General features: G+C 43.8%; 1 protein-coding gene across 2 annotated transcripts in view; it reads left to right on the top strand.

The window, feature by feature from the left end:
* Positions 1 to 17223, top strand: part of SOS4 (pfkB-like carbohydrate kinase family protein) — a 205708-nt gene that overhangs the window by 173198 nt on the left and 15287 nt on the right. The window lies entirely within an intron of this gene.

The raw sequence follows: 17223 nt of genomic DNA on the forward strand, positions 1-17223 counted from the left end.
TGGGATTTGGTTGCATTACCACAAGACAAAAATGTCATTGGTTGTAAATGGGTTTACAAAGTAAAGTGCAAGTCTGATGGTTCCATTGAAAGACATAAAGCAAGATTGGTAGCTAAGGGTTATGCACAAACCCAAGGTTTGGACTATGATGAAACATTCAGTCCAGTGGCAAAGATGGGAACAGTGAGAGCAGTCATTGCTATGGCTGTAGCTAATGGTTGGGAAATGCATCAAATGGATGTCAAAAATGCATTTCTAAATGGTGATCTACAAGAGAAAGTGTATATGGCACAGCCAGAAGGTTATGTACACCCAAGGTATCCCACTCATGTATGCAGATTGAAAAAGGCATTATATGGTTTGAAGCAAGCACCTCGTGCTTGGAGTGATAAGATGAGCAGATATCTTATCTCTCTTGGATTTCAGGTTTCTATGGCATATTCTTCACTCTATGTGAAGAAGACAGATCATGGGATTGTTTTACTGGTCATCTATGTGGATGATTTGATTATCACAGGTGATCATGGTACAGATGTGATGCATGTCAAGAAAGCATTGAGTGGGCAATTTGACATGAAAGACCTTGGTGACTTGAGATACTTTCTTGGAATTGAAGTGATCAAAGACCATGCAGGTACATGGTTAGTGCAACGCCAATATGCATTGGATATGTTGGCAAAGTATGGCATGACAGGGTGTAAGCCTATGAGTACACCTTAGGAGCAAAATCTTTGGAGCAAAATGTGAAGTTGCGGGCTGATTTTGGTGAGAAGTTGGATGATCCATCTATGTACAGAAAGATGGTTAGTAGTCTCATTTACATGACTATCATACGCCCGGATTTGAGTTATGCTGTGGGGCTAGTAAGCCAATTTATGTAGAGCCCTAGAAAACCTCATTTGGATGCGGAGCTTAGCCGATACAGGGATGTAGTGTTGAGGCAGCATGCTGAGAGACAACCTCGGCTCCGACGACAGGACACCTCACAGAGAGCCATCACAGATTTTTTTGTGGTACATACATGCACATCGGAATCCATTGCCCACAAACAGTTCCTCTACTACGACATCAGAGCCCACCACCTGTACCCACCTCCAGCTCCACGCCCCAGAGGAGTTCTTAGTGAGAGAGCTCGATCCATTCTACGAGCGAGACGTCCCCTACGCAGAGCATCAGAACCCTCCACCACACAGACGGATTTGTGAGGTTCATCGCCGACATGTCATGCTCCCATCACAGAGGCTTGACATTCACTCCACCATCAGATCGGTTCTGGCCGAGGCGGGTATCGTCATTAGTTGATCACAACATATCTCACTCTACACAGGATCATCTGCTGATCACATGTACTGTCACATGTTTTCATTTTACTTTTCTTTCAGTTTTCCATGGCTCAGTATATCCATAGTACCATTGTATTTCTTTTGGTCTCATAGGCCCTTGGGGTCTTCCATAGACATTAATATAACTTTCTTTCTTCTTTCTTTCTTTCTCTCCCTGATTGTTGCTCACTAGCCATGGTTGCCTTCACCTTCAAGGCACTATAGCTCACCCCTTTTTCCAACATATGATATCAGAGCCTTCTACCTTTGCTCTCACCGAACTAGCACTCCTTTTCTTGCACCCCTGTGCTGTAGGCTCTCACCTCACCTGTTTCAGGCAATTTCCATAACCCTTGGCTGCTCTTTGCGTGTTGTACCCTTCTCTTCTTCGCTTCTTGGAGCCGGTGAGCTGACACGGTGTCATGACGTGGGCGGTGTCGCTGGGAAAGTGCGAAACTTCTGGCTGTGAGAGTTGTTTTCAAATCCCTCCAAGGTCAAGGTAAAAGATTGAGTTCAAGTGAATCAAAATGTCATGATATAAAGTGAGCATGGAGCCGTAAGAGAGTGGTGGGATTTATTATTTTTTTTTTAAAAAAATAGAGAGAAGAGCTAAAATCTGAATACCCAAAACTTGCAGTACTTTCCTCTCTTGAAGTAGTGAAGACCTCATGCACTTTGTTAAGCAGCTTTGACTTATATTGTTGTCGTCTTGAAGGAGCTTCAGCAACAATATTATCCTTTAGTCGAGCAATCACCTTGTTGGCATCATGCCAGGCACACAGGAAACCCTCAATACCTTCTCTCTCACTCAATTAAACAGAGGCGCAATTTGATTCAAAACTGGGAGCTCTTTGGCTATTACACTTAGGATTCCTTTTCCACCCATGATTGAAATAGCAAGGCAACAATGACTATTTAATGGTTCACAAGTTGACGGTGAAGTGAAAAATTCAGATACTATTGGCGGCTAGCATAATGCTCATTGCTCCTACTGGTATAACCAATAATTACTTCAGATAGAGCCTCCCAACCCTCCAGCAATCTCAACGGATTCTATGGCTTTACCACACTATGAACTAGAAGCCTATCAAACACCTCCTATGCTCATGCTGGCAAGCAAGTGACCTCCAGCTTACATATCCACCAGAGCATATTCCCAAGTCTAAGGCTTCCTATCACCCACCCTCCCCCAGGCGACTTTCACGTGCCCAGCAGCTCCAGTCCTCTGCGAGGCAGCTGAATATATATATATATATATATAAAAACGCCTTTCCTTTATATCTGCAGCTGTGCGCGGCCTTCCTCCCCAGGCGGTTCGCTTCTACTTGCTCCCCTGCTACTCTGCTCTACGAGGCGTCTGCTAACCACCCCATCACCCTCACCAGCTCTCTTGTGCCCTCGTCGCTTCTGCCAAGGCTGCCTAAACTGTCCATGCCCGACCCTTTTGCGTCCTCTGCTCTCCGCACTTGTAGACGACCACCGCCCTTCTTCGCCAGCTGCTGCCGACTTCTAGACGTCGACTTGGCAGCCAATAAGCCCTTCCACATGGCCTACACAATCCCCCCCTATATAACTTAGCTCTTTGTCCACTTTCTCTTTTGCTCTTTTCATTATCAAAGCCCGCAATAATTCCGGGCTTGCCGTGTGAAGAAAGCAAGACACTCCAGTGATCCGCCCATCAGCATCTGTCCTCTTACTTGCAATGAGAAGAGCCTCAACATGGTGCCCATTACGGTCGAAAAATGCCAAAGGAAATTTTTCCGACTCTTGGCCATTCACTGCATCATTCAACACTATCATCAGCTTTGTGACCACATCCTGTCCGTGCAGGCGACAGCAAACCATCTACAACCCAAAGATCTCACCCACAAGCATTTTGCCCAAAACCTCCTCCCTTCTCCAGCTTCGGATCATCACGCCGCACCTACGACCTTCCAAAACCAGAGCTGCAATATCTGCTTTGAATCATCAGCATCATTATTACCAAGACACGGCCATTTCCCAGTCATTTTGAACCTCAATCAAATGCCACTATCATCTCAAGCATGATTTCTGAGCATTTTACCATATTGTGGGGCCAAGAAAAGCTGTTAAATACTCAAGCAAAATCCAAACCTATGTACATAGACACAGGGACTTCTGGTAGCCCCCAAGGTTCACCATAAACATAAAAACTCCACGATTCACACCACACTCATGTACTGGGGCTTCGAGACCTGGCTCAGCTTCAGCTCGTCTTATTGAACCTCATTTACAATATGAACATATGTACATGGGCATCATATAATGACTCAAGTCATGGCACTTAATCCCATGCATCTAGATTTGCATTTAATGGCCTCATATGCATGGTTTCACACCATAGACGTGCCATGGCACGACATCCACCCCCTCTAAACCTGCACATCCTCTGGTATGTGCCAAATCATCATCAAGATCCACATATAACTGGATGTCGTCTTCATCTTCTACATTATCAGGAAGATCATCCTCTTCCTCTTCAACCATGTCCATACTATCAATGTCAAGCCTCTCATCCTCAGTCTCTTGTGAATCAAAAATCACTGTCATGCTTTCTTTTAAACATCTTGATTCTTTTGCCTGCTACAAGATTCTTTATCTCTGTTCCATCAAGCTCACACAGGGTATACGTGGCATTTCCATGCACATGCTTGACAATGTAAGGGCCAAACCATCTTTTTGCAAATTTTCTTTGAACAGTGAATTGGTTGTCAAGGCTACTATCATACATTAGGACCCAATCACCTTCTTCAATAGGTTTTGGCCGGAGTCTGTGTCTTCTATCAAATCTTTCTTTATTTTTCAACCTTGCATCTTTCAAGCGAGCTTTAGCAAGCTCTACATCTTCAGGCCTCCTCTCCAACTGTCTTATTCGCAATGCAAGGAGGTCTTCTCTGTTCAATCCTTCCACCCAGGGCAATACATTCCAAGTTAGAACTACTTCTTCAACTGGCATCACTGGCTTCTGACCATACATTAATTCTGCAGGCATGTATCCTGTCACTGAGCTATGAGTTGTACGGTCAGCCCACAAGGCATATGGTAGCAGCTTTGGCCACACTCGTATTCTTTCTCTGCATGCCTTAGCCAAAGCTTTAATGATTGGAGGATGTCCTCGCTCACTTTTACCATTGCCCTCAGGATTGTAAGCACATGTTAGGGACAGTTTGATGCCAATTCTAGAGAAGAATTCCCTTGCTTCTTCAATATCTAGCTCACCCCTATCAGCTGTTATTTTCCCAACACAACCATACCGACAAATCACATCTTCCAAGAGAAATTTGCATACTGTTTCCGTACTCTTTGTTCTAAGAGCACGCCCCTCTACCTGATTTGTCAAATCTTCTCTTGCAAGTGCTATGTACCGCATCTGCCAAATTCCCAAAGGCATTGTAACTAGATCCACTACCCATTTGTAGTGCATGGCAGGTGGATAGGTTGGTTGCAAGCCATCACGATGTCGCACATTTGAGTACATTTGACATACCATGCATGTTTCCACATATTGGGAAATATCCTTGTACATTCCTTTCCACCAATATTTTTCTTTTATTTTGGTAAAGGTGGCCCACACACTTCGATGTCCAGCCCAGAGACTCTCATGGAATTCTTTCACAAGCTTCCCTTGAGTCTCTTTATCACATATGACTCTCTGTGGCATAGCATTCCTCTGCTTAGGATGCTTCCAGAGGTACCCATCCTTAAGGAAATAACCATATGCTTTTCTGCGGATCCTCTTAAATTCTGAGTCAGACCAACTTTCCTGTCTTGTCAGAGTACTCAAGTATTGACCAATAAGCAACCAATCTCCTTCATACATTTCCTCAGTAAAAGACTCAAGTGCATTTGATAGGCAAATATGGTCCCCCTTTGCATATGCAGTAGTGTAGAACTTTGTTCCCACATCATCAATGTCACTAATCATCTCTTTTTCATCTTCATACCTGGCTCTTGATAGCATATCTGCAACTGGATTATCTTTTCCCGCAATATGCTCAAACTCAGGATTTAGTGACTTGATATAAGCAATCCACCTAAGCATAGCAATATCTGGAGTGGTACAACTTGCTATCATCCCAAGAAGTGGCAAGCAATCAGTTTCCACAAGTACAGATGCCCCAATAAGATATTCTTTTTCACATTTTAGAGCAGTGACTATTCCCCATAACTCTCTCTTGATCTGCGGATATTTTCTTTGTCGGATGCTTAATACCTTTTGCTCCAAATCTGATTACATACCTGTGATCATCCTCATCATCTTGCCCTACTGCCCATCCTATCCCAGTAGGACTAGTATCAATTGTAACAATCACAGGCCTGCCACACTCATAATCTGCCTTCCTCAGAGTAGGTGATGATTGGAGCAAACAATTCAGCTTCCGCATAGCTTTAGTATGTGCTACATTCCACAAAAATTTTTGATTTTTCCTCAAGAGTTGATAAAGAGGATCTGCTACATGCGCATAATGTGGGATCCAAATAACATAAAAGACACATGTGCCAAGAAATCTCCTCAGCTCTGTAACATTAATGCATATCTCTTTCATTCTTTGTATTGCATCTATCTTGGCTGGACAAGGTCGGCGTCCATTAGTGCTACAAAGATGTCCCACTATTAGCACTTCACCAACCCCAAACACTGATTTCAGTCCAGACAAAGTAAGATTCACTTCTTCAAGCCTGGATAGAATCATATCACAATCCTTTATATGATTTGCCACAAACTTGCGGCACCCTTTTGAATCCAAATCCCCATCTTTGTCTTTCTCATCACAGCCTTTTATTGGCACATCATCCAGAAATGGCATAGTTATTTGTGGTATGAAGTCTCGCAAGACTTTATTCATTCCATTCATCATATGTGCCACTGAGTTGGTGGCTCCCTGTGGTAAGGTACACATCCTTACTAATCCCAAAGGAGTTCTCATTGTGGTCAAGTCCCTGCTTTGTATATCCAGCTGGAACTGATCATATCCCGAATACAGATCACCCATAGAGTATATAGCTTTCCCTGCAAATGCTTCTGCAAACTCATCCACAATCGGACCTGCTCCCACATTCTTGATTGTGACTTTGTTTACACGTTGCATGTCTTGAATAAAGCGCAATGTCCCATTTTTCTTTGGCACAGTAAACCATCTGTTGGAATATGGAGCACATGATGGCTCCAAAATTCCCATCTTGATCTTTTCTTTTAGTAATTCCATCAACTTTGGCAAGAGAGCCTTTGGCACTGGAATTGGCCGCAGGTTCTAGGGCACATGTGGAACAGTAAAGATCACCATTGGTGCTGTTACACTTGGATCAACACAACCTATCTCATGCGGCTGAAAAGCAAAGGCTTTCCCATGTCTCACAAGCATTTCCTCAAAGCATTTCTTTTCAACTGGCAACAGAAAATCCTTCTCACCAATCTTCAGCTCTTTTAGAGTTTCCTGTGTAAACTTATGCCCAATTTTCTTCGGATCTCTAAGATTTGGTTGCATAGAAGCTTCATCTATTTTCTCCTTGCTTCCTGGTGGCAAAGGCAAGGCAACTGGTTTTACCTTCTTTGCAACTGTTTTGTACTTTGTATCAACATGAGCATCCATCTCGCAATTCATGTTTTTACATTCCACCCCCTCAAATTCCCGGATTATATCATACATCTTCACAGATGACACCTCTATCATCTCATTTCCACCCTGTAAGCATGCTCTTCCCATATCAAAAAGCACATCCATAGTATGTACAAATGACACCTCATCAAGCACCCCTGAAATAAACTCATTCTTCTCCAAAAGACCACACTGCTCAAGACTTTTTTGTTCATTTTGTACATGTCTACGCATGCCATGCTTCAAATCCTTGCTTTTTACAAAGACCAGTGACCCATAGCTAGAGAATCCCTGAAAATTTGCTGAAAAGTTATTTACATTGATTGAGTCCTGCGAGAACTCATTTTCCCTTGTACCATTGGAATCCCGCTTTACAATGGCACCTGGCCAAAATCCCTCATCTCCCTGTAATTCATGAATTCTCTGTTTATCTTTGGGAGTGACTGTGCTCGAAGAGACTCACGATTCCTTTCATGGTTAATGCAAACTGTCAAAAACTGAACAGCTTTTTTGCCATCTTTACTCCTTATTCTTGCATATGCCGAGCCATCATCCAAAACCTTTGTTTCCATCCTTACAGCTGTAATGTAGGGTTGCCCAAGGATGAGGGGATACGGTGACATTTCCTGAACAAAGAAGTTCTGATCATCTTTCACATCCCCTATAGTTACCTTTACATTTGGACATGCTGCATAAAGCTCTCCAGATGAGTTATTAGCTGCTTTAATCATCCACCCATGATCTACATCCATTGGCCACTTACATTTGTTGTAAAGATTTTTAGCCATAAGATTTATTTCAGACCCATGATCAATTAGAGCAACATATGGCTCTTCCAAATCACCTATTTTGACAAGGGTTTCAGTGGTTGCTCTTGCCCAATGGCTCCTGGAGTAATGACTCTTTGTAAGAACTTCTTTTTCATCATCCTCTTCCACAAAGCGCACTTGTCGTGCCCCATCAGCAGAGTAATTACATTCCACCATATTTTCTCTCTCTTCCTTTTGTTGTACCTGTACTCCATGAGTCTTGGAAGTGCTTGCCTCCCCTTGTGATGGAATAGATTCAATTATGGACTGCCTTTTCCTTCGTATAATATCAATTATCTCATCATGAAATTCTTTCTTTGCAATCCCCAAGACTTCCCCTAGTGTAAATTCCACCCTGCTGTTTAGAATCCTCTCTTCAAGCACCTTTTTGAGATCTGTTGCGGCTTCAATATCAGATTGAAGCTTGTAGAGTGGACTTTTCCCTTTACCCTTCTCCTTCTCATGCTTCATTTTTGCTGGCACTTCTTCCATTGATACTTCCTGTGGAGGTCTACTATGCGGTGGAGGCATATGTGATGGCCCAGGATCCTTCTTTTCACTTCCACGTGTAACTCTTTTTGATGGCCCTCCTTCCTCATTTTCCCTTTTACGCTTCTCCTCTACCTGTGCCTCATTATTTTGGCATTTAGCAATGTAGGCATGAACAGATAAAGAATCCACAGGCTCCTCCCAGCCAGTCTCAAGACGTATACAGTCACCTGCCTCATGCAAAGCTTGCTTAGACACCTTCTTTGACGCAATGAATTCCATTGTTGATGGCCAAAAATCTTCATTCTCATAATCTTCATCATTCTCAGATCCCTGCTTTGATTGACCAGCCTTTAATCCATAGGTTGTTGCCTCAACCATAGAGATGGCATGACTAGCAGCCATATCCTCAACCAGCTTTTTCATCCCTCCTTTCCCAAAGTTTGTACTCAATGGAAGTCCAGTCTCTGTAAGGTGGATTTTCCCATCTTTGAAAAACACAAGTTGATTTTTAAGGGCTTCTTTATAGCTAGCACAATCTTTCTTTGCATGTTCTGGGTCATCACACCATATGCATCTGTATGTAAACCCTTCTTTACTTTGAGGCCTTTGCATAGAAGCCTGCCCTAATGGTAGCCCCTTTTCTTCAATCCTGGACATCTTCAATTTTAAGTCCTGCATGCCCTTAATAAGCTCATCCATCGGCCCTTCTACCTTTGGGAGTGTCCTTCTACCTTTGGGAGTGTAGCAGCTGGTTTTGATAGATTCTCAGGGGTAACAGCAGTTATAGGAGTTCCCGAGCTCATCACCATTTTATCCCTCCTTCGTTGCCGCTTTGCTAGCATAGTGACCGCATCCTCAACATCATTCCAATCACTCTTTAGTCCCTGCTCTGTATCCTTATCCTCGAGGAGAATTTTCAGTTTTTCTTGGAGATCTTTCCCAGCTGCTTGTAAGAAGAGCTCTGTTTTTTCTCTGTCCAAAGTTGTACGCTCTATCCTTGACAGCTGGGCATAGCGCTTCTCAAACTCTCTTAGCAGCTCTGTGGCAGAAATTCCCATTTTAGGTTTTGTGACCCATTCCAAGAAAGTTCGTTTGGTCACTCGCTCATAATCCTCCATGAAATATTCGTCCTTTAAAGCAAGCTTGAACTCCTCCCAATTTCTGCCACCATGTGCTGTCTGCAATCCTCTTATGCGCTCTCTTATTTCAGGAACACATACCAGCTCAAAACTTCGAACCATATCCTCCTCAGTCACCCTGTTTAGCTCCATTTCCTTTATGTAATTGCGCAGGTACTTTGTGATATCCTTTCCATCAAATTGATCCACCTTTTTCACAATTGATTGTAGTGCTTTGGTCGTGGAAATTTGTCCCCTCTCAGCAGCAAGCTGCTGTTGCATGTACATAGTAAACATCTGAAACATCTGCATAACTCCGGGGTCAAAATGAACCCCCTGACCCTCAGAATTCTCAGCCATAGCTTCCCTGTATATTTCACCACACTCTCACCCAAGCAGTTTCACGTCGGGTTCACCAAAGCTGTCGTGACGTGGGCGGTGTCGCTGGGAAAGTGCGAAACTTCTGGCTGTGAGAGTTGTTTTCAAATCCCTCCAAGGTCAAGGTAAAAGATTGAGTTCAAGTGAATCAAAATGTCATGATATAAAGTGAGCATGGAGCCGTAAGAGAGTGGTGGGATTTATTATTTTTTTTTAAAAAAAATAGAGAGAAGAGCTAAAATCTGAATACCCAAAACTTGCAGTACTTTCCTCTCTTGAAGTAGTGAAGACCTCATGCACTTTGTTAAGCAGCTTTGACTTATATTGTTGTCGTCTTGAAGGAGCTTCAGCAACAATATTATCCTTTAGTCGAGCAATCACCTTGTTGGCATCATGCCAGGCACACAGGAAACCCTCAATACCTTCTCTCTCACTCAATTAAACAGAGGCGCAATTTGATTCAAAACTGGGAGCTCTTTGGCTATTACACTTAGGATTCCTTTTCCACCCATGATTGAAATAGCAAGGCAACAATGACTATTTAATGGTTCACAGGTTGATGGCGAAGTGAAAAATTCAGATACTATTGGCGGCTAGCATAATGCTCATTGCTCCTACTGGTATAACCAATAATTACTTCAGATAGAGCCTCCCAACCCTCTAGCAATCTCAACGGATTCTATGGCTTTACCACACTATGAACTAGAAGCCTATCAAACACCTCCTATGCTCATGCTGGCAAGCAAGTGACCTCCAGCTTACATATCCACCAGAGCATATTCCCAAGTCTAAGGCTTCCTATCACCCACCCTCCCCCAGGCGACTTTCACGTGCCCAGCGGCTCCAGTCCTCTGCGAGGCAGCTGAATATATATATATATATATATATAAACGCCTTTCCTTTATATCTGCAGCTGTGCGCGGCCTTCCTCCCCAGGCGGTTCGCTTCTACTTGCTTCCCCGCTACTCTGCTCTACGAGGCGTCTGCTAACCACCCCATCACCCTCACCAGCTCTCTTGTGCCCTCATCGCTTCTGCCAAGGCTGCCTAAACTGTCCATGCGCGACCCTTTTGCGTCCTCTGCTCTCCGCACTTGTAGACGACCACCGCCCTTCTTCGCCAGCTGCTGCCGACTTCTAGACGTCGACTTGGCAGCCAATAAGCCCTTCCACATGGCCTACACAATCCCCCCCTATATAACTTAGCTCTTTGTCCACTTTCTCTTTTGCTCTTTTCATTATCAAAGCCCGCAATAATTCTGGGCTTGCCGTGTGAAGAAAGCAAGACACTCCAGTGATCCGCCCATCAGCATCTGTCCTCTTACTTGCAATGAGAAGAGCCTCAACATGGTGCCCATTACGGTCGAAAAATGCCAAAGGAAATTTTTCCGACTCTTGGCCATCCAAAGGAAATTTTTCCGACTCTTGGCCATTCACTGCATCATTCAACACTATCATCAGCTTTGTGACCACATCCTGTCCGTGCAGGCGACAGCAAACCATCTACAACCCAAAGATCTCACCCACAAGCATTTTGCCCAAAACCTCCTCCCTTCTCCAGCTTCAGATCATCACGCCGCACCTACTACCTTCCAAAACCAGAGCTGCAATATCTGCTTTGAATCATCAGCATCATTATTACCAAGACACGGCCATTTCCCAGTCATTTTGAACCTCAATCAAATGCCACTATCATCTCAAGCATGATTTCTGAGCATTTTACCATCTCGTGGGGCCAAGAAAAGCTGTTAAATACTCAAGCAAAATCCAAACCTATGTACATAGACACAGGGACTTCTGCTAGCCCCCAAGGTTCACCATAAACATAAAAACTCCACGATTCACACCACACTCATGTACTGGGGCTTCGAGACCTGGCTCAGCTTCAGCTCGTCTTATTGAACCTCATTTACAATATGAACATATGTACATGGGCATCATATAATGACTCAAGTCATGGCACTTAATCCCATGCATCTAGATTTGCATTTAATGGCCTCATATGCATGGTTTCACACCATAGACGTGCCATGGCACGACAACGGCTGCCCAACAAGACCAAAACTAATGCTGCCTTTGACTTGCTGCAGCAGCCGCGTGTGCGCTACCCTGGGCATGCTGCACTCTCAGCCCACAACAGCCCGGCTAGAGGTTAGCCAATGTCAACATGCCAGCTAGGCTCACGAGTAAGAAGAACAAGGGGACCGAGGAAGCAACTTGGAGGCCAGGCTTAGAGTGTAGAACAACAGTGAGAAGCAACAAAGAAAAAACAGCACGTCAGCACACATTTCGAGAAAAAGGAGGAAATCTCGAGCAAGGAAAAATCAACATCTTTACATCAGGAAAGTAAATTTGAGGCTTTTCAATTTTTTTGTAGACGTAGATAAATCAGGGCATTAATCTTAAATCCCCCATCAATTTTCAAAATTGAGGTGCATTCCTTGCATTAGATATTGCTATAGTCTTCTATAGCATCATTATTCAAAAACCCTAATTTTTGGGCATTCTTTGTAAGGGACTAGATACTAACATTGGATTCCATCCTTTGTTAAGACCTTCCCATCATTTTGCCAAATATGGCCTCCCATATGCTCATTGAGAAGTTTAATGGAGAAACTTTCACACATGGTAGAAAAAACTCAAATTCAGCCTCATGAGAGGTGGTCTTTGACCTTTTATCGAGAGCGAAGATATGATGCCTAAAGATGAATATGTAGTCCAAAAGACTTGGAAACTAAGGGTTGAAAAAGCCTTTGGCCTAATAGCCCTTGGCCTCTCTGACAATTTTATCGATCATGTAGGAGATCTCTTGACATCCAAACAAGCCTATGAAGCATTGGATAAGCTCTTCAGAGCTCAAGGTAAGAACTCTAAAGTTTCGCTACAGATAGAGTTCTATGGACTTATCCTGCAAGAACACGAGAGCTTTGACGCTCATGTGGACAAAATGAAGTCCCTCATGAACTAGTTTGCTGCTTTCAAAGCTAAAGTGGAGGAAGATGTGGTCATAGCCGTTCTAATCAAATCAATGCAAGATGACCTCTATGGAAACCTCATCAGCACATTGAAGAACCTGCCTAGTCTTACCTTAGAAGGGGTCATAACCTCCTCTTCCTTGAAGGAAGAGGAGAAGAAGATGAAGAACAAGGCGGAAGGAAATATCTCCTTCTTCACAAAGAAAAACTTAAAGGTAAAAAATGTTCTATTTGTGGTAGATATAATCATGCAAAGGATTGTTACATAAAGAACCCTTGCAAACATTGTGGGAAAAATAACCACAATGAGAAGAATTGCTTTCACTAGAAATACAAGCCTTATCAAAGTACAGTAGATTGAGGGGGATGTGGAAATACAAGCCTTATCAAAGTACATTAGATTTGTGTGTGAACAACCTCTTACAAAGGGCTATTGTATTTGTGTGTGAACAGACTCTTAAGGACTCAAGCATAATATCTAGATATTGTATGATAGCTTGACCTAAGCTGTGATGTCACATTCTATGCTTCTAAAGCTATAAATGCAGTGTGCTTGTTTGAGGTAATCAATCACATCATTGAGTCATGTTCTACACTCTTTATCTCTCTGTCTTTTTTTCCGTGGAAAGAGATCCACCTATTAGTTACCAACAAGAAAATCAACCATAATGGCTAAGTACAAACTCGGCTCCACATGGGGAGCCAGAGTCAAGAAACATAAAAAGGGGGGAGGATGTTCTTCTCCTCCGGCTGGCCGCTCTAGGAGGAGAAGTCTATCTCATACAGTGGGGGGAGGGGGAAACAACCGCACAAGTGGTCTATAGTGCCAAGCGGGCTCACCACCACTGTCCGTGAGAAAGGGACCGTGATGCCGGATCCTTAAAAAGGCCTCCGGTGCTTCTGCATGTGTTCTAAGCCACCCTAAAGCTTCCCACACTGTCTCTAGAGGGTGTGAATGATATCGAGTCAAATGCTCCAAATGGACTCTGTTGGCAGGGTGAGGGTGCCTTCGATGGCTTCGTTGCATCGAGCTCTTCAGATGTGCTATAGAACCCAGTGACCGGTAGATGGAGCTGGTACTGGCACTGCAAAAATACGAAGGTGTGAGACCTGAAGGGCTAGTTCTCCACCCTCCTCCTTGTATGACATGACAACCTCGGCCTCAATGGCCCAAGCAACTGTGCCCCACGTAACTATGCGTTAGGGGGCCCGATCTATAGTGAAGATGCAGGGAATGTGTTGCCAAACGTGTTGAGCCTTCGGGAAATCCCAAAGACAATGACGCTAGGAGTCCTGGGGGATGGGGGGATGGCCACATCTCGACCAGACTGTTGACCTACCTCCAATGGTTAGCCAAGTGCCAACAAATGCGATACATAGTGTGGATTGAGCCTTTGAATACAACTCGCACCTGTGGATTGTCTAAGATGCTGGCCTGACATCCCTAGATCCCCATGCCCCACCCCTCTTCCGAGGAGAAGGGGCGGTGTGACGGAGGTGGTTGTCCGTGCGCACCCCCCCCTCCTCCTGCCTCATGGATTGACGACGAGGTAACCATACCGCGATCAGCTAAAATGCATCAGCACCGTGTGGCAAGGTGCCTTAAGGGTGGTCTGCTCCCCCCCTGGGGGATCAACATTTGGTAGAGCAGGCCAGCTATACAAAATGGGGGTGGATCAGATTTTAAGATGATGTGTTCAAGATCATGAGAAAGTTGCAAGGACTAGAGATGCACATCAAGGTGTCAGTGGAGGACACTTTTCCAAAGAAACTACATGCTCGAAGATATTTTAGGTCAGATTACAATGGCCTAGAGTGTTGAAGGACACTTGGCAGTTTGCCAAAGTGTGTGACTTTTACCAGCAGTTAGTACCACTGAATGTTGTGGATAGAATGCCACATAATCCGATATTGCCGCTGGAAGAATTTCAGAAATAGGAACTAGATTTTGTAGAACCTTTCAAGCCCCCAGCTCAAAGAGCCGACAATAAATACATTTTGGTGGCTATTGATTACTGCACAAAGTGGGTTGAAGCCCAAGCTTTCAAAGATAACAAGGCTACATCGGTAGCAAAATTTCCGTATGAGATGATAATGACTAGATTTTGCTGTCCAATTGAACTTCTTAGTGATCAAGGTGGACATTTTTTGAATGAGGTCATCAAGAGTCTAACAAAGTATCATATGATAATTCAAGGTGGACATTTTTTGAATGAGGTCATCAAGAGTCTAACAAAGTATCATATGATAATTCACAAGAAATCCACAGTTTATTGTCCACATGCAAATGGTCAGGCTGAATCTACAAACCAAGTGTCGCAGAAAATCTTAAATAAGATAGTTAACAGGTTGGCATCAAAAGTTATATTCAGCACTATGGGCATTCTGGACAGCTTATAAAGTGGCAAGAAGTCACACTCCTTTTTCATTAGTGTATGGTCTGGAAGGAGTTGTGCCAATGGAATTCATCATTTCCAGTTTCTGGGTCAGTGACTCACAAACTTTATCCAAAGGAATCAGTAATGCATCTTCTCAAGCAGTTGCTGGTGTTGGGGGGAGAAGAGACTTCAGATGCTGATGTCATCTAGAGGCGTTGGAAGCTCTTTGTGGACCGGGTTACAAAGTTCAAGATTTTTGATGTGGGTGAGCTAGTTTTATTATTCAATTCTAGAATGGATCCGCTTCGGGTTGTTACATAGTGGAAGCTTTACTGCCTAATCCATAGCCAAAAGCTTGATTAAGAACAAGATGCTACTTAATGAAAATGACTAAGACACAGGAGAGAGAGAGAGATGGCTGCTGGTATTCAATATATTACTATGGTACAAAAAGATATATGACTTTACAACTTCATGAGGCCTTTGGCCTGCCCAAAAGGTGGCTGATACACTTCTACTACCTACATGATGACCTAAGCCCAAAAGAGGGAATGTATAATTTCTACAAATGATGTCTAATGCTTATATAGACCTTGGTAGAGCTGGTCAGCCAGAAGAAGGGGCTGTCAGCCTGTTTATATGTCCACAGGCTGATGGAAATCAGCATTAAATGCTGATTCAGTTCACACGTGTGGCTTGATGCTGTTCATGCTGCCAACAATGCCCATGATGTTGTCGACTGCTCATAAGACCATATAGAAGCCTTGCTAATGCCCTAAATGCTGTCTAAACCAGGGAATATGCTACATTAGCCTCATCTATTGTCCATCACAGGACAACTTAGCAGATCTCCTCACCAAGGCGCTTCGTGAGAAATTTGAAGCTTTTCGCAAAGCTTTCGGCTTGATTCCTTTTGGGGATTGATCTACTCTGTACATACACATTTCCACTAAAGGGGGAATTTGTAGGAGATATGCACATTTGTAGTGGAATTGTATGTAGGAGTTAGGAGGTATTAGTGCTAGGCACACTAGGCTTTATAGCATTTTAGTTTGCGTGGTTTTTAAACCTAGTCACTTACACCTTTATAGGGACACATGGCACATTATGGTTGGACCCCTTTGGGCCTTTGATTTAGGGGCTTTTAGCTTAGTTAATGAAACTTTCTCTCCCACATTGACACGTGAGTTTCCATCACCAATTATAAGCTCTCTCTATGCTAGTCTCAAGTTCTCTACTCTATTTGTGTGTGTGTTGTATCCACCTGTAGCAAGCTCTTCATAGCTATTAAGCTAACAGAGGGGAATGTGACATGCACGTGCTGTACTAGGGTGCCATGGCTTGTCTGGAAGCACTGATAGCCCCGTCAACAAGTCCAACAAGAGGGGATGTGACATGCACGTGCTGTACTAGGGTGCCACGTCAGCATAATGCTACATTTTGTACACTCTGACACCTTTTCTGCGGGGCACTGAGCAAGGTAGGAGCCCTTGTCCAACAACATGTCACCAGGTGCCATCTAGGTCGTAGGGTTGTCAATGTCCAGTCAAATGTGCAAGTCATGCACATGAAGTTGTTACCAACTCGCAAGTTGTAAATGACGTACAGGGCCACCCAAACAAGATCCATGGTGGAGTTCCTGGACAGCCTGTCAAGGCAACGGCAAAGTCCTAGGATTAAGAGTCGGTTATGTATGAAACCATTTAGTCCAATGAAACTAGCAGTACCTTATGAAAAGGGCGCAATGGACATTTTGGGCAACCAAAGTGTGAACCATTAAACTTAGGACCTCTTCAGACGCCCAAGTTTGTGAAGGTCAGGCTGAAGTAGGGTACCCCTTCGCACTTCTTTTGAGGGTGAATTGGCCACCACCAACACTTTTCCTAGGGTTGGCCAGTTTTCAACCCTAGTCGGCCAGCCCAGAATCTATATAAAGGTGGGCAAGGGTCAGTCCAAAGGCATCTTAATCTCCACCAAGTGTGTGCACTTTCCAGTCAGCCCCGTGGGCCAAGCAAGACCTACATGAGTGCAGAGCAGAACACAGCCTGAAAGAGCATCTGAAGGCTAATACAAGTCCCATTGATGTCCCAGAGAAGGGAGGCCTGTTCCTTGCAGCCCAACACAGAAAAGCGCAA

Source organism: Cibotium barometz, chromosome 61 (genome assembly GCF_041138505.1).
Source record: "Cibotium barometz isolate CiBa-2024 chromosome 61, ASM4113850v1, whole genome shotgun sequence".
NCBI classification, from domain to species: Eukaryota; Viridiplantae; Streptophyta; class Polypodiopsida; order Cyatheales; family Cibotiaceae; genus Cibotium; species Cibotium barometz.